We start from the raw sequence: 7,620 nt of genomic DNA on the forward strand, positions 1-7,620 counted from the left end.
CATCAAGGGAGAGAAAAAGTCTCAAGGACCAAACCTACAAGAGAGAAAGTATTAAGGGGGAGAGAGAGACTTCCAGGGAGAGAGAATACTCAAGGATCCCAGATGTCCCAGATGCTTGATGTTCAAGAGGAGATATGTCACATGTCTTTTTAGGGGGAAAGACATGTTCATATGTATTTGCATTAAGTTCTATCCATTTGTATCTTTCAGCTCTGATTTTCTGTTCCCTATCTTCTCCCAATATCCCATGTAAGATTCAGGGGGAGCAAGACACCTAAGGGAAAGAAATCAGTCAAATTCATTGCATATCTTTATTCTTGGGGACATGTTGAATCCAATGTGGTACCTTGTACTCACTCTCTACATGTCATCCCAGTCTTGGTATTCTTGTGGTTTCTTTTGTTTGCTCTGGCTAGTGGATGTACCTGTGTTATCTAACTTTGTTTGTGCAGGTTCATTCCATCCTAAGCCAACTCAAGACCACAAGGTAAGTATATGCATCAAAATCATGAGTATGAGGAGTTCTTGCTTATGTACATACTGTTTGCAAGAAGGACTCATGAGCATGAAGGTATTTTCCTTGATAATCTTTTGCTCTGATGCATATGGCCAAGATACATGTAACACATTGCCTACTCTGTCATGGTTATGCTCTCACATGCCACTATATTTCATATTTACATGAGTGCATACATGTAGGGGGAGCCTATGCTTGTTACATGTCCTTCCAAAGCTTTACTTGCTGTTCTTTATATCTTTATCTAAAGCTTTGATGTATGTTGCCATCAATTACCAAAAAGGGGGAGATTGAAAGCACAAGTGCTCCCTAGGTGGTTTTGATAATTGATGACAACATATCTCTTGTTCGACTAACATTTCTATCTAGCATGTTTCAGATAAGTTCAACAATGGAGTGGCATGGACTAAAGGTTTTGGGAACTCCTTCAAGATGCTAAGGACAAAGGATTGGCTAAAGCTTCAAGCTCAAGGCTCTTCATTTTACATTTTAGTGATCCAAGATCACATTGAGTCCATAGGAAAAGCCAATACTATCAAGGAGGGATGAGGTGTTGCTTAATGAGCCTCTTGCTTCATGTGCTTAATGATATGCTCCAAAATCCTCAGCTACTTTCCCACTTCCACATATGACCTAAACCCAAAGCCAAACTCGGACCTACCGATTATTCCTATCCGGTGCCACCGAGTTTCACTTGTCATAAGCCGCTGCCAAACCCTAGCAATTCGGTTCTACCGATAGGGATCTCGGTCTCACCGAGATGGGATTGCAAATTCTCTGTTTCCCTTTCGTAACTTTTCGGTCTCACCGAAAGAGCGGATCGGTCCCACCGAGATTGCAATGAAAATTCAGTGTTTCCTTTTTGTAACTTTTCGGTCTCACCGAAAGAGCAAATCGGTCCCACCGAGTTTACCTGACCAACCCTCTGGTTAGCTTATTACCAAACTCGGTCTCACCGAGTTTGTGTAATTGGTCTCACCGAGATTACGTTATGCCCAAACCCTAACCATATCAGTCCTACCGAGTTGCATGTCAGTCCCACCGAAAATCTCTAACAGTCACTAGGTTTACCTTTTCGGTCCGACCGAGTTTGTTGATTCGGTCCCACCGAGATTGGAAAACTGTGTGTAATGGTTGGATTTTGTATGGAGGCTATATATACCCCTCCACCTCCTCTTCATTCGTGGAGAGAGCCATCAGACTAAGCCTACACTTCCAGCATCCTATTTTTGAGAGAGAACTACCTACTCATGTGTTGAGGCCAAGATATTCCATTCCTACCATATGAATCTTGATCTCTAGCTTTCCCCAAGTTGCTTTCCACTCAAACCTTCTTTCCACCAGATACAAATCCTATGAGAGAGAGTTGAGTGTTGGGGAGACTATCATTTGAAGCACAGGAGCAAGGAGTTCATCATCAACACACCATTTGTTACTTCTTGGAGAGTGGTGTCTCCTAGATTGGCTAGGTGTTACTTGGGAGCCTCCGACAAGATTGTGGTGTTGAACCAAGGAGTTTGTAAGGGCAAGGAGATCGCCTACTTCGTGAAGATCTACCGCTTGTGAGGCAAGTCCTTCGTGGGCGATTGCCATGGTGGGATAGACAAGGTTGCTTCTTCGTGGACCCTTCGTGGGTGGTTGCTTCTTCGTGGACCCTTCGTGGGTGGAGCCCTCCGTGGACTCGCGCAACCGTTACCCTTCATGGGTGGAGCCCTTTGTGGACTCGCGCAACCGTTACCCTTCGTGGGTTGAAGTCTCCATCAACGTGGATGTAGGATAGCACCACCTATCCGAACCACGGGAAAAACATCCGTGTCTCCAATTGCGTTTGAATTCTCCAAACCCTTCCCCTTACATTCTTGCAAGTTGCATGCTTTACATTCCGCTGCTCATATACTCTTTGCATGCTTGCTTGATATGTATTGTGTATGTTGAAATTGTGCCTAAAACTCCACTCAAACCAAAAAGGCCTAAAAATTGCAACTTTAGCACTAAGTGTCTAATCACCCCCCCTCTAGACACATCTACTTCAAGGTCCTACACGCGCGCCACTGACGCCAACGCAATCCCGCCTCTATCAACGGCGCCGCTGACGCCACAATCCGGTCTCTATCCTCACCGCCGCCATCGCCGTTCCCCTTCTTCCTATCGGGACTTCCTTCCTCTGAGGTACGAGCATGTGATGTCCCTAGCAGCAGCTAGAGAATCACAGGAGAACTCGCGAGCAAGTACGGGGTTGACCGAAGGAGGACGAAGGAGTTGAGCTCAGTTCATCTCTTTTCCATTCGATGGATTAGTACAGACCAGAGGGTTGGGTAGATAAGCACCACACACACACACACGCACACACCTACTACTCAGTCCACATGGCAACAGGGTGGACCTGACCTGTCATACACCACCCTGTATTAGGTGGGGGTGTGACAGAGCAGCTAGTCGTCTTCTCATGCAACACAGCTAGGTTGTTGGACTTAAATCAATCAATCCCAATAGGTCGGACATACATCTAGATCTGCCGCCCCTGTATTTCCATGGAGGCTGCACATACATGATTCACCGTGTCCTCGGCTCCGAGCATATTATTATCATTATGCCCGAGTTATTTCACCTCTAAATGACTCAATCAAATATAAAAATGAAAAGAAAAAGCAAAAGAAAAATACCTGCACGGATCTCTGCGCAATATCAATGCCATAGGACTTAGATGTGCAATACTTAGGGCACATCTAGATGTGCGCAAAACCGATATCGTCCATGGAGCAGAATAATGTGTGCCACCGCTGTGTGAGCTCTTGCTAGCTTATCTTCTTTTGTGGTTTCAATTCAAATCAAATATTCATGACAGATGATAAATAGATTGAAAGTTTCTACCGCAAAAATAAAAAATCAAATCAAATATTCATGGATGATCTCGTCTTGTCGCAGATGCCACAAGGGGAAGATAGGCTGGGCGCCCTGACTGATGACATCCTGCTCTCCATCTTGGGGAGGGTGGACCTTGCGACGGCGTCAAAGACCAGCGCTCTATCGACGCGCTGGAGGAGCCTGCCATGGCTGCTCCTCGACCTTGACCTCCATGTCAGGGATTTCCTACCCGCCCCATGCCCGGATTACCCTGTTGCTGCTGGGCAGCAGATATATTTTTATTCTCAAATACCATGGCAACACATAGATCAGGCAATGGCATCACTGACGAGAGCTGCTAGGAGTTTCTTGCGCATCAAACACAGCAGCAGAATCTCAAGAATGTCCCTTGAGATCTACCTGGTGGGCAATTACTCGCATGACATTGGCCCACTTGTCCGTGACGCCATTGACAATGGCATGGTAGAAGAACTGGACCTCACCATTGCGGTCTTGCGGACGACAAGGATTACGATTGCAAAGGTGCGAATATGCTACGGAAAGCACGGGACGTGGACGGGTTCTTCAGCGCCTATCCTAATATACTTCCTTGCCTCACAAGGCTCCAGCTTTACAACCTGCGCTTTGCTGAGGGGGATATACATAACATCATATTTGATTGCTGCAAGCAGCTGCAGCACCTTAGTCTGGAACACTGTGATGTCGGCGGCTGCTCGGTGTGGCAGGTAGATGCGCCAAATTCGGTTCTCAGGGTTCTTGAAGTCCGCTATTCCTACTTGAGGAGGCTTGAGGTGCTCTGCCTTCCCAAACTAGAGCTGCTCAGTTGGGAGGCGTGGATGCACTCGGAGGCCCCCTTGCATTTTGCTTCTGTCCCGTCCCTTAAGGAGTTATTCCTTGTGTGTGGTGCAGACCTTGAGCTCTCGGGGTTTAGTTTAAGCCAGCTTCTAGATGGTGCCAGAAAAATTCATACCCTGACCTTAAATTTCCAAGGAGAAAAGGTAATTTCATACTATTTCAGTATAGATTGTGCGACATGCTTCTAATTTTATCACTAGTAATTTTGAAGTTACGGGGTTAATTAGGAACGTACGCTCTTTTTTTTTTTGCTGTTTCATGTCTTGATCAAGATATTTGCTTACCTTTATTATTGCTAGGAATGTTTCATTGATTTTTTCCTTTATTTGTCTGTTGACCAGCTTTGGATCTTGCCGGAAAGCAAGCAACTCCGCACCGCATTCAGCAAGCTAAGGAAGCTGTCTATTCATGGCATATATGTTGAGTTTGACCTGTTATGGACAATAAATCTCCTTGAAGCTGCTCCAAGTGTTGAGATATTTGATATTGAGGTACTAATTTTACTTATCCCTTTGTCTCGATTGTTAGTTGAATAGATTTATGTATTTCCTTCCTGGTTATTGATATCATCGCTTGATAGATTTCAGAATAGAATCGCCTGGCAATACTAGCTACTATATGTACTTTATGTAATTACATTAGGTATTGGTTCTTGGATACAGGTGTTTGAACATCCATGTCTGGTACTAAATTGGGAGCGTGTTGTCATTCAAAGAGTGAAACCTTCTTGGAAGGTGGCTGGGTTCACAAGCTGTAACAAGTGGCAACTGAGAGAGCTCCATGTGACCAACTTTAGTCCCCTCATGGAGCAACATATGTTATTTGTACGTGAGGTGATGGATCGAGCACCAAACTTGAAAACTGTTGTTTTGAAAGAAGATGATGAACCATGCAAGGATTGCGAGGCAATGGATGCACTGCCTACTCTGGTAGGAGGCTTGTTTCCAAGGACCAAAAATGAGCAAGAAACAATAGCCCAGCAACTTAGGGACAACATGGTCGGCTCGTCCTCGGTGAAGATAATTTTCAAAAGTATTGCTTCAATAGTGGTATTCTGAACTTGTATGTATGTCGAATGCAAGTGCAAGCAGTAAACGAAATTGTAATATACATGCTTGCTATTGTCCGGTTTGTTCTGTTTTCTACTGTTTAAAGTAAGCATTCCTGTAAACGCTAATGCATCAACATTAGCAGTACCATGAATTCATTTTTTAGGCGAGGAGGTTCCCACAAATTTGAATTATTCAGGATGCAGAAATCCTAAAAGTTGAAGAAATATCGAGGTAAAAACTAGAGTGAAATATTGAGGTAAAGACTACTCCCCCAGCCTAAAATATAAGTTTTATCTAAGCCAACATTTTCTCTGCTTGACCAAGTTTTTATAGAAAAAATATCTATATCAATCGAAAGAACATAAGTATATTCTTTATGAAGTATATTTTTATAATGCATTTATTCAATATTCTAGATATCAGCATTTTTATCTAGAAACGTGGTCAAACTTAGAAATTTCTGACTTTAGGACAAAATTCATGTGTCAAATCATTGGAACGGTAGTACTATTTCAGACTAGAAAATCCTTCAGAAACGCTGAAAGTCTCAACACCTAAATCCTCCAAGAACTGGATCCCTTCATACAAGTTGATTTCCATGCAACCTCTCATCAGCAAAATCAAGTACTCAACCACCTAACCACCTGAGTGCTTGGAGTAAAAGGTACTAGTACTCTGCATGGCACTGGCTAAACATGTCATCCAAAACATGCCCCTCTACTGAGCAGCCGCGCCAATTCATCAGTTGAAGAAGAATCCTTGACGGCAGCTTGCCGACCCCATCTCTTCGAACTCCGATTTTGTAAAGCACCTTCCACCTGTCAAGATAATGTTGAAAACAGCCCAACCCAAGAGAAGAAGAATCACACAATCAAAGATCAAGATAGGCTCAGGCATACCTCTCAAAAAGCTTGGGTTGAATATATGGATGGCAGGTCTGTGCAGCACGAACTTTCACCTTGGTTGTTTTGCTAGCAAAGGAAGTCATAGCTGCAAGATTTGGGATGGTGAACTTGTTTTCAATTATTATTGGTTGTATATGAAGAATAATGTGTTGGTTTGCTCAAATGTTCTTTATGTAATAATGATTTCACCCTTTGACCTATAACACATTTATAGTTAGTAGATGCACCTACATTGAAGAAAGAGGTAGCTGAAGGAGTTGGCATCATGGTTGCTAGGGAGCTTATTCGAGGTATTGTTGGCTAAATTATGGTTGAACATAAGAAAAGCTTAGGGTTTCTCTGCCTCCCGCCGGCGCCGCCGCCGGTCCGCCTCGTCTTCGGTGGCTTTAGGGCCATGGCGGCACGGTGTATCCCGGCCCTTGCCGGCGGGAGGGCTTTGTCTTTAGATGTTTCTTTCGAATTTTGTTAGGGTTTGTGTCCTGCTCAGGAAGACGAGACGGCGGCGGCGGCGGCTCCCTGAAGATGGAATAAGGTTCTTCCCGCCTAGCCCTCGTTCCGATGGTGTGTCTAGCATCGTCGGTGGGCGTGTGAAGATGTGTCTTCGGCGGATCTGTCCTTGGTGGATTTGCTCGGATCTGGTTGTAGTTCGTCTACGTTTGTGTTTCTTCAAGTTGGATCCTTTCGGTCTACGCTATTCTTCATCAGCGGTGGTTGTTGTTCTGTTGCGCTGGTTCTATGGGCCTTAGCACGACGACTTCCCGACTGTCTACTACAATAAGTTTTGCCCGGCTCTGGCGAGGGAGGGGCGATGACGGCGACGCGCCTTCGGCTCGCTTCAGTGCTTGTAGTCGTTGCTAGGTGGTCTACAGATCTAGATGTAATATTTATTATTTCTGCTGTGTTGTATTGGAGTAAATTGCAAAAAACCACCACAATTGGGGACACTAATTCGGAAAGCCACCACCATTCGGTTTTTTTTTTAAAATCCGCCACCATTGTGCTGACAGTTTTCAAAAAACACTGATTGATCGATTAGAGTTGTTTGACGCTGAATCTGCCGAGTAGGTCCCATTGTCAGGACGACATGGCATGTGCAAACAGAGTGAGGAGACGGACGTTAGAACTCTGAAGTAATTTCATCGAACACCTAGCAGGCATGCTGTCGGCCGCCCAGCTCGCCAGTGGCAGGAGAACAACACCGGCGGCCGCGGTGCAGGAATGGTCCCCGGGCGACCGAGTGCGACGTGGTGCGGCCGTGGGCTGAGAGTCGGCGCCGGACCAGGGCGCCCACGGGGTGTTCGGAGTGAGGGGCGGAGCTCGCGCCCCGGCCACCACTGCGGCGCGCCCGTGCTCTGGAGCTGGCGGTAGCTCGTGCTCCCTTGCATGGCGCTGCTGATGCTCACGCGACCGGGCGTGGCTTGTGCTG

At 45.5% G+C, this 7,620-nt stretch overlaps 1 pseudogene; it reads left to right on the forward strand.

Moving 5' to 3' along the window:
* Nucleotides 1-3,442: 3,442 nt before the first annotated feature.
* Nucleotides 3,443-4,425, forward strand: LOC119358408 (annotated as a pseudogene).
* The last annotated feature ends 3,195 nt before the right edge of the window (nucleotides 4,426-7,620 follow it).

The sequence above is a fragment of the Triticum dicoccoides genome, chromosome 2A, assembly GCF_002162155.2.
Source record: "Triticum dicoccoides isolate Atlit2015 ecotype Zavitan chromosome 2A, WEW_v2.0, whole genome shotgun sequence".
NCBI lineage: Eukaryota > Viridiplantae > Streptophyta > Magnoliopsida > Poales > Poaceae > Triticum > Triticum dicoccoides.